General features: G+C 48.8%; 1 protein-coding gene across 1 annotated transcript in view; it reads left to right on the top strand.

The window, feature by feature from the left end:
- The first annotated feature begins 1,642 nt into the window (after nt 1-1,642).
- Nucleotides 1,643-12,473, top strand: part of Ptafr (platelet activating factor receptor) — an 18,883-nt gene continuing 8,052 nt past the window's right edge. The window contains exon 1 of the mRNA XM_005353122.3: nt 1,643-1,792. The gene's annotated coding sequence lies outside the window, so the exon portion shown is untranslated. The remainder of the gene's footprint in view (nt 1,793-12,473) is intronic.

Below are 12,473 nucleotides of genomic sequence, written 5' to 3'. Positions count from 1 at the left end.
GATTTGGTATGTCAGGAAGAAACATAGCTTGCCTCCTGGTTTGTGTATGGTCATTCTTCAGGAAGCTTTGGCTATTCTTGGATCTTTGCTTTTTCATTTGGAATTTAAGTAGTCAGCTTGTGAAGTTCCTTGGAAAATTCTCTTGAGATATGCACACACACACACACACACACACACACACACACACACCCATGTGTGTGTACTCATGTGCAAACCCATGCACATGCATACAGAAGCCAAAGAAAGATGCTTTTATTTTATAAGACATGGTTTCTCTGTGTAGTCCTGGCTGTCCTAGAACTCCCTTTGTAGACCAGGCTGGTCTCGAACTCACAGAGATCTGCCTGCCTCTGTCTCCTGAGTGCTGGCATTAAAGGCATACAGCCCAGCAAATAGTTTTGAACTCAGAACATAGCTAAGAATGGCTTTGAACCCCTGTCCTCCTGTCTCCACCTTTCAGGGCCGGGACTGTAAATGCAGGCCACAGACCCTGTTGCTTTAGTTCTGGGGCTGAAGCACGCGTTAATGAGGCTTTGACCTGGAAGGAGCCATTTTGGCATCGATAAGGAATGTCACCAACATTTGACAACAGCAGCAAGGGGCTAGCCCAGCCACTCAGGAACTGCGGTGGGGCATTGTGTGTGGAGAGGCCCTGCCCTCTTGGCTCTGTTTGGCCATGTGTCACTGTAAAACAGACTTCGGTCCTTTCTGGGCTTCAGTTTCCCACAGTGTGTAGGAGGGTGTTGGGTCCACTGGTACCTGAGGGGTGCGCGTCCTTAGCTAGAGTCTATCGGGACCTGGTGCTGACTGCTCTCTGTAGGCTGGTTAGCTGGCTGAAGCAAGGAGTGTTAAACAGAAGGAAACCAAAGCACGGGGCTCTGGCTTCTCGCTCCTTTGTGCACTTGGAAGCCCTCCCCCGACTCACCTTCTCACACACTCGCTAGGGCTCAACCCCAGCTGCCCACACCTCTTCCTCTCTCACTCCCATGAACTCCCTAGCAGCCAACCTCCGGCTCAGGGACTTGAGAAGTTTCCTCCTTGCTCCAGCCCCGTGGCTCTGTGTTCCGACAGGCTTCTTGGGCCCGATGCCTCTTGGTCACCAGGGATGCCCTGCCCAGTCTTAATGAGCACAACTGTGCTTCCAGCGCTCCCTTCCCATCCTTTTCCGATTTAGTGGCCTCTCCCTTTCTCTCTGCCCTACGGAGAGGCGCACACACTCAGTTGTTCATCCGTGCCTACTCGGCACCTCGGCACGCGCTCTCTGTAGCTCGTCCCTTCTCTCTCCTCACACCCTCGGTCTCAGTCTCTGCTCCCTCTCATCCCTCTCGTGCGTTCCTGTTTGCGTCATTCTTTCTTCCTCCCTCTCTCGTCCCCCTGCCCTCTCCTCTCCTCTCCTTTCCCTTCTGACTCTCTCTCTCCCTCTCCTCTTTGTACTAACTGATTATTTGGTTTTGGTTCTCTCTCTCTCTCTCTCTCTCTCTCTCTCTCTCTCTCTCTCTCTCCTCCCTCCCTCTTTCCCCTTCCCCACACACCCTGACCCAGTGGCTACTGCTTATACCCACTCTGCCCCTTGCTTGCTCTGCAGGAAACCCTTGCAGTACTCAGGTCTGGCTGGCTCAGCTTGGAGGTTCCTGTGGCATCCGCTGGAGAGGCCCCTGGTCGCTGTGTTTCCTCCCAGGGGTGACTTGGCAGTGATATGCTGTGTTTCCTCACTTCTGCAATTGCCAAGCTGTCACACAGCGCTCCGGCTTAGACCCCGAGGGACACGCAGTTCCTACATTGAATGTTACAGGTAAGGAAGGTTCCAGTCCTGGCTGGGCGAGGGAGAATCCTACACAGATGTCCTCAGGAGGCCAAAGTCATGGCCCCTGGCCACACAGAAGCGGATTGGTGGCTGGATTTTTAAAGAACTATTCTGGCATCTTTCTCAGGCCAAGATGTTTAAAAGAGTTTTTTTTTTTTTGTTTGTTTGTTTGTTTGTTTGTTTCTTGCTGTAGAGCAGGCCAGACCCAGGACTGTATGCGTTCCTGGGCAGTGCTCTACCATGGAGCTCTGCCTTTAGCTCTCTTTGATTTTCATTACATTTTATTTGCTTATTGTATGTTTGTGTGTGTCACAGTGCACATGTGTCATGTGTCAGAGGACAGCTTGTGGGAGTCGGTTCTCTCCTTCGCCCATCTATGTCTGGGGACTGACTTTCCTTCTCAGGCTTAGCAGCAGGTGCCTTTACGCTGAGCGATCTACCAACCCCGTCTCGCCAACCGCCAACCGCTGAGGCTGGCCTTGATCTCACTGCGCAGTACAGGCAAGTCTTAGATTATCTTTTTACTGTTTAAAGATTTATTCTTTACTTTATGTGCACGAGTGTTCTGCCTGTCCGTGTGTATGCTTACCATGTGTGTGCCTGGTGCTGAGGGAGCTCTGAAAAGGGGGTCAGCTCCCTAGAACTGGCGTTAGAGTCGGTTGGGAGCCATCAAGTGGGTGCCAGGAACAGGACCTGGGCTTTCTCCAAGGGCAGCCAGGGCTCTTAACCCCTGAGCCGTCTCTCCAGCCCCAGGCTTTGGTTTTCAACCCTCTTGCAAGCCTTCTGAGGGGTTGGCTTCTCTGCCCTTTCATCAGGCCTGATTTAGGTGAGGGGTTGGCTTCTCTGCCCTTCCATCAGGCCTGATTTAGGCAGAGTTTCCTGGGACTGATCCTTCCAGGGAAATGGTCTTTTCTGAGATGAAGCTAGGTGACCACTTGAAGCAGACTGCCCTTTGTTTTAACAGCTGTGTGACCTTGGCCAAGTTTTTAGCCCTCTCTGTGTGGGCTCTCCTGCTGGCTTTCTCTTTCTCGGGCCGGGTGGGGAGGGTGAGCAAAAGGGTCTGGGACAAGGCTGAGTGCTTGGGACCTCACTCACTGCTGCACATCCCAGAAGGACAAGGAAGATAACCGGGTCACTGGTACAAAGGACTAGGCCTACAAACAGCTGTGATGTTAATTCTCAGGTGTTGAAGACAGAGCCCAGTGTGGTACTGGCTGTCCATCACTGGCAGGAAGTGTTGGGGTGGGGTGAGGGTGACTAACCAGAGTTGCTAGTCCGGGCCTTGTTCACTAATGAGGGATAAGGGACCCGCAGCTGCGCTCCAGATGGTCAAGGCCCAAGAAAGAGTATGTTGGAAGTGGGTAGGGGTTGACTTCCAGAGAAGAGGGAATCCCTTCCTCTGGGTACCCAGAAAAAGGAGGTGACTGGCCTGGGCCTTCTGTGGCTTCAGTTTTGCTTATAAACTGGGGCCTTGGGCACTTGAAGGGCCTCACTCTTCTCCTTTGTGGTTAAAAATCCTGACTTTGCAGGCTTGTGGCGAGGTGAACGAAGAAGGCGGGTGGACGTGCTTTGCTGGCAGTAGGAACATGGTGTCACCACTGTGCTGATAGCAAAGATCTCACTGCTCATGGCGTCTTCTCGGCCTTAGCACCTTCTCACCACAGGTGCTCAGGAAAAGCACTGAGCTGGGTGTGGCAAGCAATCTCTGCTACCAGCATTCCAGAGGGGGAGGCAGTGGGATCAGGAATTCAAGGCTAGCCTTAGCTACACAGCAAGACGAAGGCCAGCCTGGGCTACATGAGACCCCCCCCTTCCAGTACTCCCCCTCCAAATAATATCTACTAGGTAAATGAAAAAATAGTAGCATCAAAACTGTCCTTGTTTGGGATAGACAGTGATCCATCAGCCAGCTGTGATCTTACCCCAGTCACCTTGATCACTCCATCTGATCAGTGAGGACTTGGGCAAGAAGGGATTCCCAGTCCCCGGGCAGTGGTGAGCAAATGTGTCTCCTGGGCAAATGTCCCCTCCTGATTGTTGAGATGCTTTAAGTCCCTGGCATGGGGTCTGTTTTATCTTTATTATTACTATTATTATTCATTCTTATTTATTTATTTTGACAATTTCCCCTGCCTCTACTCCTCCTAGTTGCTCCCCAACCTTTTATCTTTTTATGGGAATTAAAGACCTCCCCTCTTCTGGCCTGCAGAGCTCTTGTTGAAGGCCGTTGCTCCATTCTTTTCCATTCAGGGCCACTCAGTGGATTGAGGCTCAGGCCCAAGATGGGGCAGTAACTCCGCTAGGGTCTGGGAGCCCAGCTGGATGGGCTCTCTGGACAGAGTCTACACTGGAAGTGGAGCCAGCTCCTAAGAGCAGATGCTAGGCCCCCAGCACAGCTGCTCTGAGCAGCCACTTCTCTGAATCATGAGGGTAGAAGAAGCCTCTAAGAACTCCCTTTTGGGGGGGGGGTGTCAAATGACCCTTTCACAGGGGTCACCTAAGACCATTGGAAACCACTAATATTTACATTACAATTCATAACAGTAACAAGATTACAGTTATGAAGTAGCAACGAGAATAATTTTATGGTTGGGGTCACCACAACCTTTGGAACTGTATTAAAAGGCCATAGCATTGGGAAGGTTGAGATCGCTGGGTTAGAGTCTATATTTGTGGTTTGGTGTTCAGCTCTACAGGAGTTGGGCCTCCTCCAGCTTTGGAGAAGACATCAGTTGCCTGATCCAGGAAATTCGTCAGTAATTTGTGCAAAGCCCTTTCTAGTTCACACAGCCCAAGTGTGTTCCCTGTTTTCCAAACTTTGCCCTGCGCCTCCTGTGTCCTCCCTTCCCTTCTTGGGGGCTAGCAGGACACCCCAGTTTTTTTTTTTAAAGATTTATTTATTTATTTATGTTCTTGTCTACGCCAGGAAGAGGGCATCAGATCTCATTACAGATAGTTGTGAGCCACCATGTGGGTGCTGGGAATTGTACTTAGGACCTCTGGAAGAGCAGCTCGTTCTCTTATCCATTGAGCCATCTCTCCAGCCCCTAACCCCCCAGTGTACAGATAAAAATCCTGAGGTTCTGCCTGGGGGAGAGAGTCTCTGATGGTGGCGGTGGGTGGCACCACTGAGACCGTTGTTCCCTTGGCTCCAGCGACTGTGCTTTCCCTCTGACCACCCTGGAGGCTTCTTGGGCAGTGTGGTGCCCTGTGGGTTTGCTGCTCGTTACTAGGGCGAGCCCTGTGAGACAGTGGGAAGGGAGCAGCTCCCTTGGCCGTTAAAACAAAGTCACCAGTCGGAACCATGAAAATACCAACCGCTCCTTGTTCTGCCAATCTGACGCTGCTTGCTTGCAAAAAGGCAAAAGCCCGATGTCCACATGCGCCCAGCTGTTGACCATTGGATGACCACAGCTCTCCACACACTGAAGCAAAGGGCCCCAGACAAATGGTCTGGGAGCCATGTTGGCACTCTAGACAACCTTGAGATCTTTGTGATGATAAATAAATCCCTACTGGTTGCCATGACAAAGCTGGGCCATGCCCAGAATAGAGAAGAGAAGAAAGAACACCAAGGTTCCTGGAAATCTTCCTGGAAGGTTTGGATGGCTGCAGATGCTTCCCCTCACCCCCACCCCCAATTGTTTGACCTTAGTAAGCACTCAGGCTCCAAGCCTGCTAGAAGAGACAGTTTCTTTAGAGTGTGAGTATCCGTCTCTGCTGACCATTGCATACACAAATTCCCTTCTGCTGCTAGAACAATCTAGTAATTCGTTAGTGGCATTGGGTGGGGAAAGAGTCTGTCGATTTGGTAACAACACCCCATAGGAAGATTTTGATTTTATTTATTTATATTTATTTATTTGTCTATTCATTTATTTATTTTTGAGACAGGGTCTTGTGCAATCCAGCCTGGCCTCCAGCTTGCTATGTAGATCAGGCTGGGACTTGAATTCTTGATCCTCCTGCCTCTAACCCCCAAATGCTGGGGTTATAGGTGTGTACCTCTACATCCAGCCATAGACTTTTTAAATTCTCATCATTTGGCGTATGAAGAGAGGAAATTTAACCAGTGAAAAACCTTGTCTCAAAAGACTGAACCTGAGGAACAATACCCAGAGCAGCTGACCTCTGACACATACCACACACACACACACACACACACACACACACGAGTCACACCTGGATCAAGGTAGGCTCCCCAGCGACTGGGAAAATTGGCTCATTCTGGTGCCAGCCCCAGGACTCTGTCCTTACCAAAGATCTCCATTTTGCAGTCGATAATTTGGTCAGCACAGTGCCGTGACTGCAGGGAATCTGGTGTGGAATCTTCATGATCAGGGTATTTGATCCCTTCATCTGGCCTCAGTTCTTCTCACATCTTGGAGAAATGGCAATGAGAACACTGTGAGGGGATACTAAAAGGGTCTGGCCGCCATGGCTGGCCGAGCCAGGACACCAACAGGAGGCAGTGGGGGAGTCAGAACAGGAGTAACTCATTTGTTTATTGAGCACCTACTATAGACTCAACACTTTCCTCCTATTTTCCCGTGTGTGTGTTGTACATGTGCTTTGTGTGGACACATGGCCTCTTCTAAGACTAGAAGATTTACTTTAAAGTTGCATTTCCTTGTCTATATACATGTATGTGTGTGCGCATCTATGAGCCATGCCATGTGTGGAGGTCAGAAGACAAGCCAGCTGTCTCCTTTACCATGTGGGTTCTGTGGACGGAACTGCCTCCTGAGTGCTGGGCTTAAAGCGTGCGCCACCACTGCCTGATTAGTTGTGTCTTCTGTAGAGAAACAACTATTTTGGTCCTTTACTCCCCCCTCCCTCTGGTGTTTGCAGTGTAAGAACCAAACTTGGGGTCTGGTCTCTGCTTTTTTTTTTTTTTTGTTTTGTCTTGAGACCTTCACTATATAGCTCTATATAGTGTAGACCAAGGTGTCCCAGAACACAAGGCACCTTCTGCTCCAGTGTCCCAGATGCTGGAAATACTGGTACATACCACCATGGCTCATTCTTTTACCCCCAGACCCTTTTTAAAAGGCCTCATACTATAGCTTCTGTAGCTCAGGCAGCCCTTGAATTGACCGGGTAGTCAAGTCTGGCCTTCATCTGCTGTTCTTCCTTCCTCTACCCTCCGAGTATTGGAAATCAGGGGCATGTCACCACGCCTGACTTTAAGTCCATTTAAAAACATTCATATTGAGGGCTAGAGAGATGGCTCAGAGGTTAAGAGCACTGGCTGCTTTTCCAGAGGTCCTGCGTTCAATTCCCAGCAAGCACATGGTGACTCTCATGGCCATCTATATAGTAAGATCTGATGCCTTCTTCTGTCGTTCAGGCATGCATGCAGAGAGAATACTGTATACAAATAAATAAACACATTCATATTGAAAGCTGGATATGGTGGTGCACACCTCCAATACCAGCGTTTGGGAGGATCCTTGTGCATTTAAGGCCAGCCTAGTCTGCATAGTATATTCCAGGCCAGCCAAGGCTACATAATGAGACCCCATGTAAACAAAACAAAACAAATACAGTATTCACACTGCTAATAAGGACATAGACTCTCAGAGACAGGAGAGGGTTTCCTGGTTGAATGAGGATTTAACCCAGCTCAGTCCATTAGGGCTGGAGTTAGCTGGATGCAGAGCAGATCCACCCTTCTTTTTGCTCGTTTTCTTCCTGACTTCAGGCTGAAAAGAAAGCTGAAGGGTCCTGGACAAAGGAATTTTTTCCTGCCAGCATTTGGTCGTTTGTTGAGAAAGAATTTCACTGTGTAGCACTGGCAGGCCTGGAACTCACTACATAGACCTCAAAGGAGCTCCTCCTGCATCCACCTCGCTAGTGCTGGCACTGTTATGGTAAAAGTAAAATGCTGCAAGTCCCCAAGTGGCTGCAGCGGGCAGCAGGTCCCTAGACCATGCTGCAGGTCCCCCAAGTAGCAGCAGGCAGCGGGCTGCAGGTCCTGAGAGCAGCCAGTCCCAGGCAGGGACTGCGCAGTTCCCTAAGTGGCTGCAGTAGGCTATGAGGGACAGAGAGACCCAGGCAGGGAGCTGCATGGCCGCATGGTAGGTGAAAGACCTCAACGGGGCAGCTGGTCCCATGAGGAGAGACAGATGGATGGGCACCCATGCAGAGTGAGGTTGGATATTTATTTAGTAGGTTATTGAGGGGAAGGAGAACAGGAGAGAGAGAGAGAAATCAGCTTGCTTAGGCAGAAGGGGGGAGGGAGTGGTATGGCTTGTCTCTTAAAGGGACACCACAGACCATTACAGGCACCAAAGGTTTGAGCCACCATGCCTGACTCCTGACAGGCATTTGAACTCTTCCCAGGTCTTAGGACAGATCTGCAAACCCTGAGATGTTAGTCAAGGGGCAACTGGCTCCCAGCTGGGCCACAGCGTGGCTTTGGAGAGTCCCAGTCTGCCATTTCCCAACTTTGTGAAAATGGACAGATCTGTTTTCTTTCCTAATCCCACACTCTTTCCTGGAACCGTAGGCGTCTCATCTAGAAAAAGATGAGTACAAACACATTTTACTAAGCTGGTTTGCATAGGATATATGATCCCAGCTAAGAACCAATGCCTGAGATTTCTCTAGTGAAGGGCGTTCAGGATCCTGGGTTGAGGTGGGCGGCTCTGCTCTAACACTTGCAACCAAGCAAGGGGTAGTTGACTCCAGGTGGTGGTGCCCTCGTGGAAGGCATGGCTTTTCCTCTCTATGCAACTTCTAGTCCATGCCCTGTTGGTGAATGCACCTTCAGGCCTGAGGGTTTGCAAGGAGATGCAAGATTTGTGAGCAAAGTTATACGTGTCTGATTTACAGTATAAATATTTAGACATTTCTACCCTTGCCCTCAACTGACTTTACAAAACAGGGCTGGCCCGATGATGAACCCAGCTTTCCAGCCCAATATCTATTCTGGGCACTAACCAGGACATTTTTCCTTCTGCCTAGCCCCCGATGGTGCCTCCCTTTTTACTGTCCTGGCAGGGAGCCCTTTCCTCAGGGCTGCTAGCATTGCTAGTGGGTATGGGGTAGAGATCTAAATGGCATGATCCCGCTGCTTCCAAGAATACGCGTGACTTACTTGCTCCCACCTGAGGGTGGGGCCTGGGCAGTTCTAGAGCTTTGACCCTTCGGGGAACTGTGCTCAAGGTTAAATTGTTCAGGGTTCAAGCCTTCCCCTCCTTCTAAGTGTCTGTGCTTTCTCAGCTTGCTTTTTCAAATTAAATTAAAAAAAAACTAGTTTTTTTTTTTGTTTTTGTTTTTTTTTTTTTTTTAACAGAAAGGTTATTTACCACACTGCAAGGGGCAGCAGCTTGGGCACTGACGGGGGCCCCGTCCACAGACCAAGGACTCAGGTGTTGAAAGCTATGTTGGCATGAACTAGAGACTGTCTGGAGCTGGGAAGAGCTGGTATGTGGAGCTCTGGGTCTGTGGGTACCCACAGTTTCTTCCTCTGGCTCCAAACAGATGAGCCACCTGGGAGAGGAACAACAGCTGACCAGCTGGGCTCAGGTCCGCTTTTAGGCACTGTGTACTCTCATCTTTGGGCCTTGTTAGAAGTGTCAGATTTATTTTATTTTATTATTATTATTATTTTTGAATCAGGATATCTCTACCTAGCTCTGGCTGTCCTAGGACTCTTTGTAGACCAGGTTAGCCTCAACCTCAGAAAGACCCATCTGCCTCTGCCTCCCTAGTGCTGGAATTAAAGGCATGTGCCACCATTCCCAGTGAGATTTTTTTTTTTTTAAGACAGACTCCTTAGCCCAGGCTAGACTCCGTGGCCTCTAACTTCCTACCTAGCTAAGGATGACTCCGAGCTTCTGACTCTCCTGCCTGCATCTCCCAAGTGCTGGGCTTACAGGTGTGCATCGCCATGCTTACACTGATGTGGGGCTGGATATCAGAACTAGGGTTTCCTGTATCAAACCTGCAGCGCTCCACAACTGAGCGCTAGCCCATGTTCCCACTGTCAGGTTTTTTTTTTCACCTGGAGAGACAGAGGCTCTGAGAACCACATTACTTGCCTAAAGCCACTTACAAGTAAAGAAATGACAAACCAAATAAATGATAAATGATATCTTAATGGGAGGAGAAACCCCATTCTTCCCACTTCATTTTATCCCCCATTTACCCCCCCTCCCCCCGGAAAAACTTTTCTTTGACATTTACCTTGAAATTGTGGCTGGTGGCTTAGTGCTTTGTTTATTCATTTCCTGGCTGCGGACACTGGGAGCGAAGAAATGAAAACGGTTTAGTGTCTGCTCTCAGGAAGCTTGCTTCACGGTGAGGAAATGGCATAGAAATCGGTATCTAAGCCAGACATGGTGGTGCGCATCTTTAATCCCAGCACTCAGGAGGCAGAGGCAGAGGCAGGAAGATCTCTGAGTTGGAGGCCAGCCTGGCCTACAGAGCGAGTTCCAGGACAGCTAGGGCCAGACAGAGAAACCCTGTCTCGAAACAAAGAAACAGATCACTATCTAAAGCATGTGGTGAGCTGGGCTTGGTGTTGTAGGCTTGGTCCCAGCTCATCAGAGTTCCAAGTTCAATGCTTGCCTGGACAACTTAGTGAGACCAAAAGAGCTAAGGAAGAACTTAGGGTTCAGCTCAGAGGTAGAGCACCTGGTTAGCACTTGCGAGTTCCTGGATTTCACCCCTACTGCTGAAAAACAATCGCACTTAAGTATTATTCAGGTTGATACATAAAATTTCGGGGCTTCTTTGGGCACATCCTGTGTGCGCCTCACTTAACTCGCCCTAGGCTTTCTCAGCCTAGGCAGGCCTGACAGGGCAGGGCTGGAAATGTCCTGAGCTAACCCTCTGAAGGGAGAGTTTTCTGGAGACAGTCATCATTGTCTTATTAACTGGGTGCTCAGACCCACAAGAAGGAAGGGACTTCCTGTGTGGGTAGTGGGTAAGGACACGATTTCCCCACATCTGTCTCCGAACAGCCCAGCTGTGTACTGCCCCTGCTCCTTGCCCTTCTCAGATAGAGCCAGACCAGAAATGCTTCCCACCTCAGGAGCCACACTTTTGGGGGGTTCCAGCAGGACAGAGGAAAGGCTCAGAAGAGGGGACATCTTGACTCCCAAGGAGAGGAGCCGAGACTATGGGCCAGGGCTCTGCATATTTTCTGGCCTCTGGTGTGTCTTTGCTGATTGGCGGTTTCAAGACCTTTGTGCTTCGTGGGTTATACCTACTGCTGTTCACCATATGGGCTGGGATGTAGCTTATCCTCAGAGATCTTGCCTAGCGTGGCTAAGACCCCAGGTCTGAGCTCCAGGTCTGAGCTCCAGCACGGGGAGAGTGTGTGTGTGGAGAAACATTACAGCTAGGATTTTTTAAAACAACACAAAAAAAACCAAACCAAATCCAAACTAACCTAGCTTAACATAAATAATGCATTTTTTTTTTACAGAAAACAGCTGGATTTTATAAAATAAACAGTTTAGGGAAAAGAGTGGCATCTGTTGGACATTGTTTACAAAGCTCTTTAATGTCGGATTAAATAAGAGACAGCGGGGACCTCACAGCCGCTTCCACATCCACTATGTGGTGATAAGCTGCTTTGTTTGCAGGAAACGGTTGCTGCATAGCCAAGTACTGGTGAGAGGAAGGTTTTTCCCTGTCTAGTGCTGGGGAGGGAGCTTGGACCTTGAACACACAGGGTACCTGCTCTACCCTTGAGCCCAGAGGGCTCGAGCTCAGACAGAGGGCTCGTTCAGATAATTGAAGACGTTTTTTTTTTACTTTAAAAACATTTTAATGAAGTCAGGAGGTGGTGCACACCTTTAATCCCAGCACTCTGGAGGCAGAGGCAGGCAGATCTCTGTGAATTTGAGGTAAGCTTGGTCTCCAGAGTGAGTTCTAGGACAGCCAAGCTACACAGAAAAACTTTTTTATTAGTATGCATGAATTACACTGAAGAATGGGTTTTATTACAGCTTTTCACGCAAGTTTATTGTGCATTTTGACCACATTCACCCCACTACTCTCTCTTGTCTCCCTCCCATGATCTGCTCTTCTTCCCAATTAGGCTCCCCGAAAGTATGCGTCTGTTTGTCTGTTTTGGTTCTTTGATAAAGGGTCACATGTAGCCCAGTCTTTCCTCTGCCAGGGTGATTCAGAGCAAGGTCAGCTCATAGATCAAACTATTGCATAGATGCTTTCCCCTGGAAGGCCACATAATAGTTCTGTTTGCTGCGGAAGCCTTTTGTAGATATTATCCATCTCACACAGAGTACTGAAAAGATGCATGCTTAATGCCTAAGTTTAGTAAAAATGATAACTTCCAGGTTGACCAGATGGCTCGGTAGGTGTAAGAGATGACCGGACGATTCTTGGGTCCCATGTGGTGCAAGGAAAAAATCAACTTACAAAAGCTGTTTTCTGACAGCAACATATACACCATGGTAGTTGTGTACACAGGAACACATACTCTAAATAAATAAATAAACATAAAAATGTTTAAACAGATAACTTTCTTGATTTATCAAAGACATTTAAAAATTTTAAGTGTTTATATATACATGCATTTTTTTTTTATTATTGTGGTTTTTGTTTTTATGTTTGAGTGTAGCCTAGATTGGTTTCAAACTCTCTATGTAACTGAGACTGGTCTTGAACTCTTGATCCTCTTCCCTCAGCC

The sequence above is a fragment of the Microtus ochrogaster genome, chromosome 10 (genome assembly GCF_000317375.1).
Source record: "Microtus ochrogaster isolate Prairie Vole_2 chromosome 10, MicOch1.0, whole genome shotgun sequence".
Taxonomy (NCBI): Eukaryota; Metazoa; Chordata; class Mammalia; order Rodentia; family Cricetidae; genus Microtus; species Microtus ochrogaster.
The sequence above is the reverse complement of the archived record's forward strand: the minus strand, read 5'-3'. Positions and strand labels throughout refer to the sequence as shown.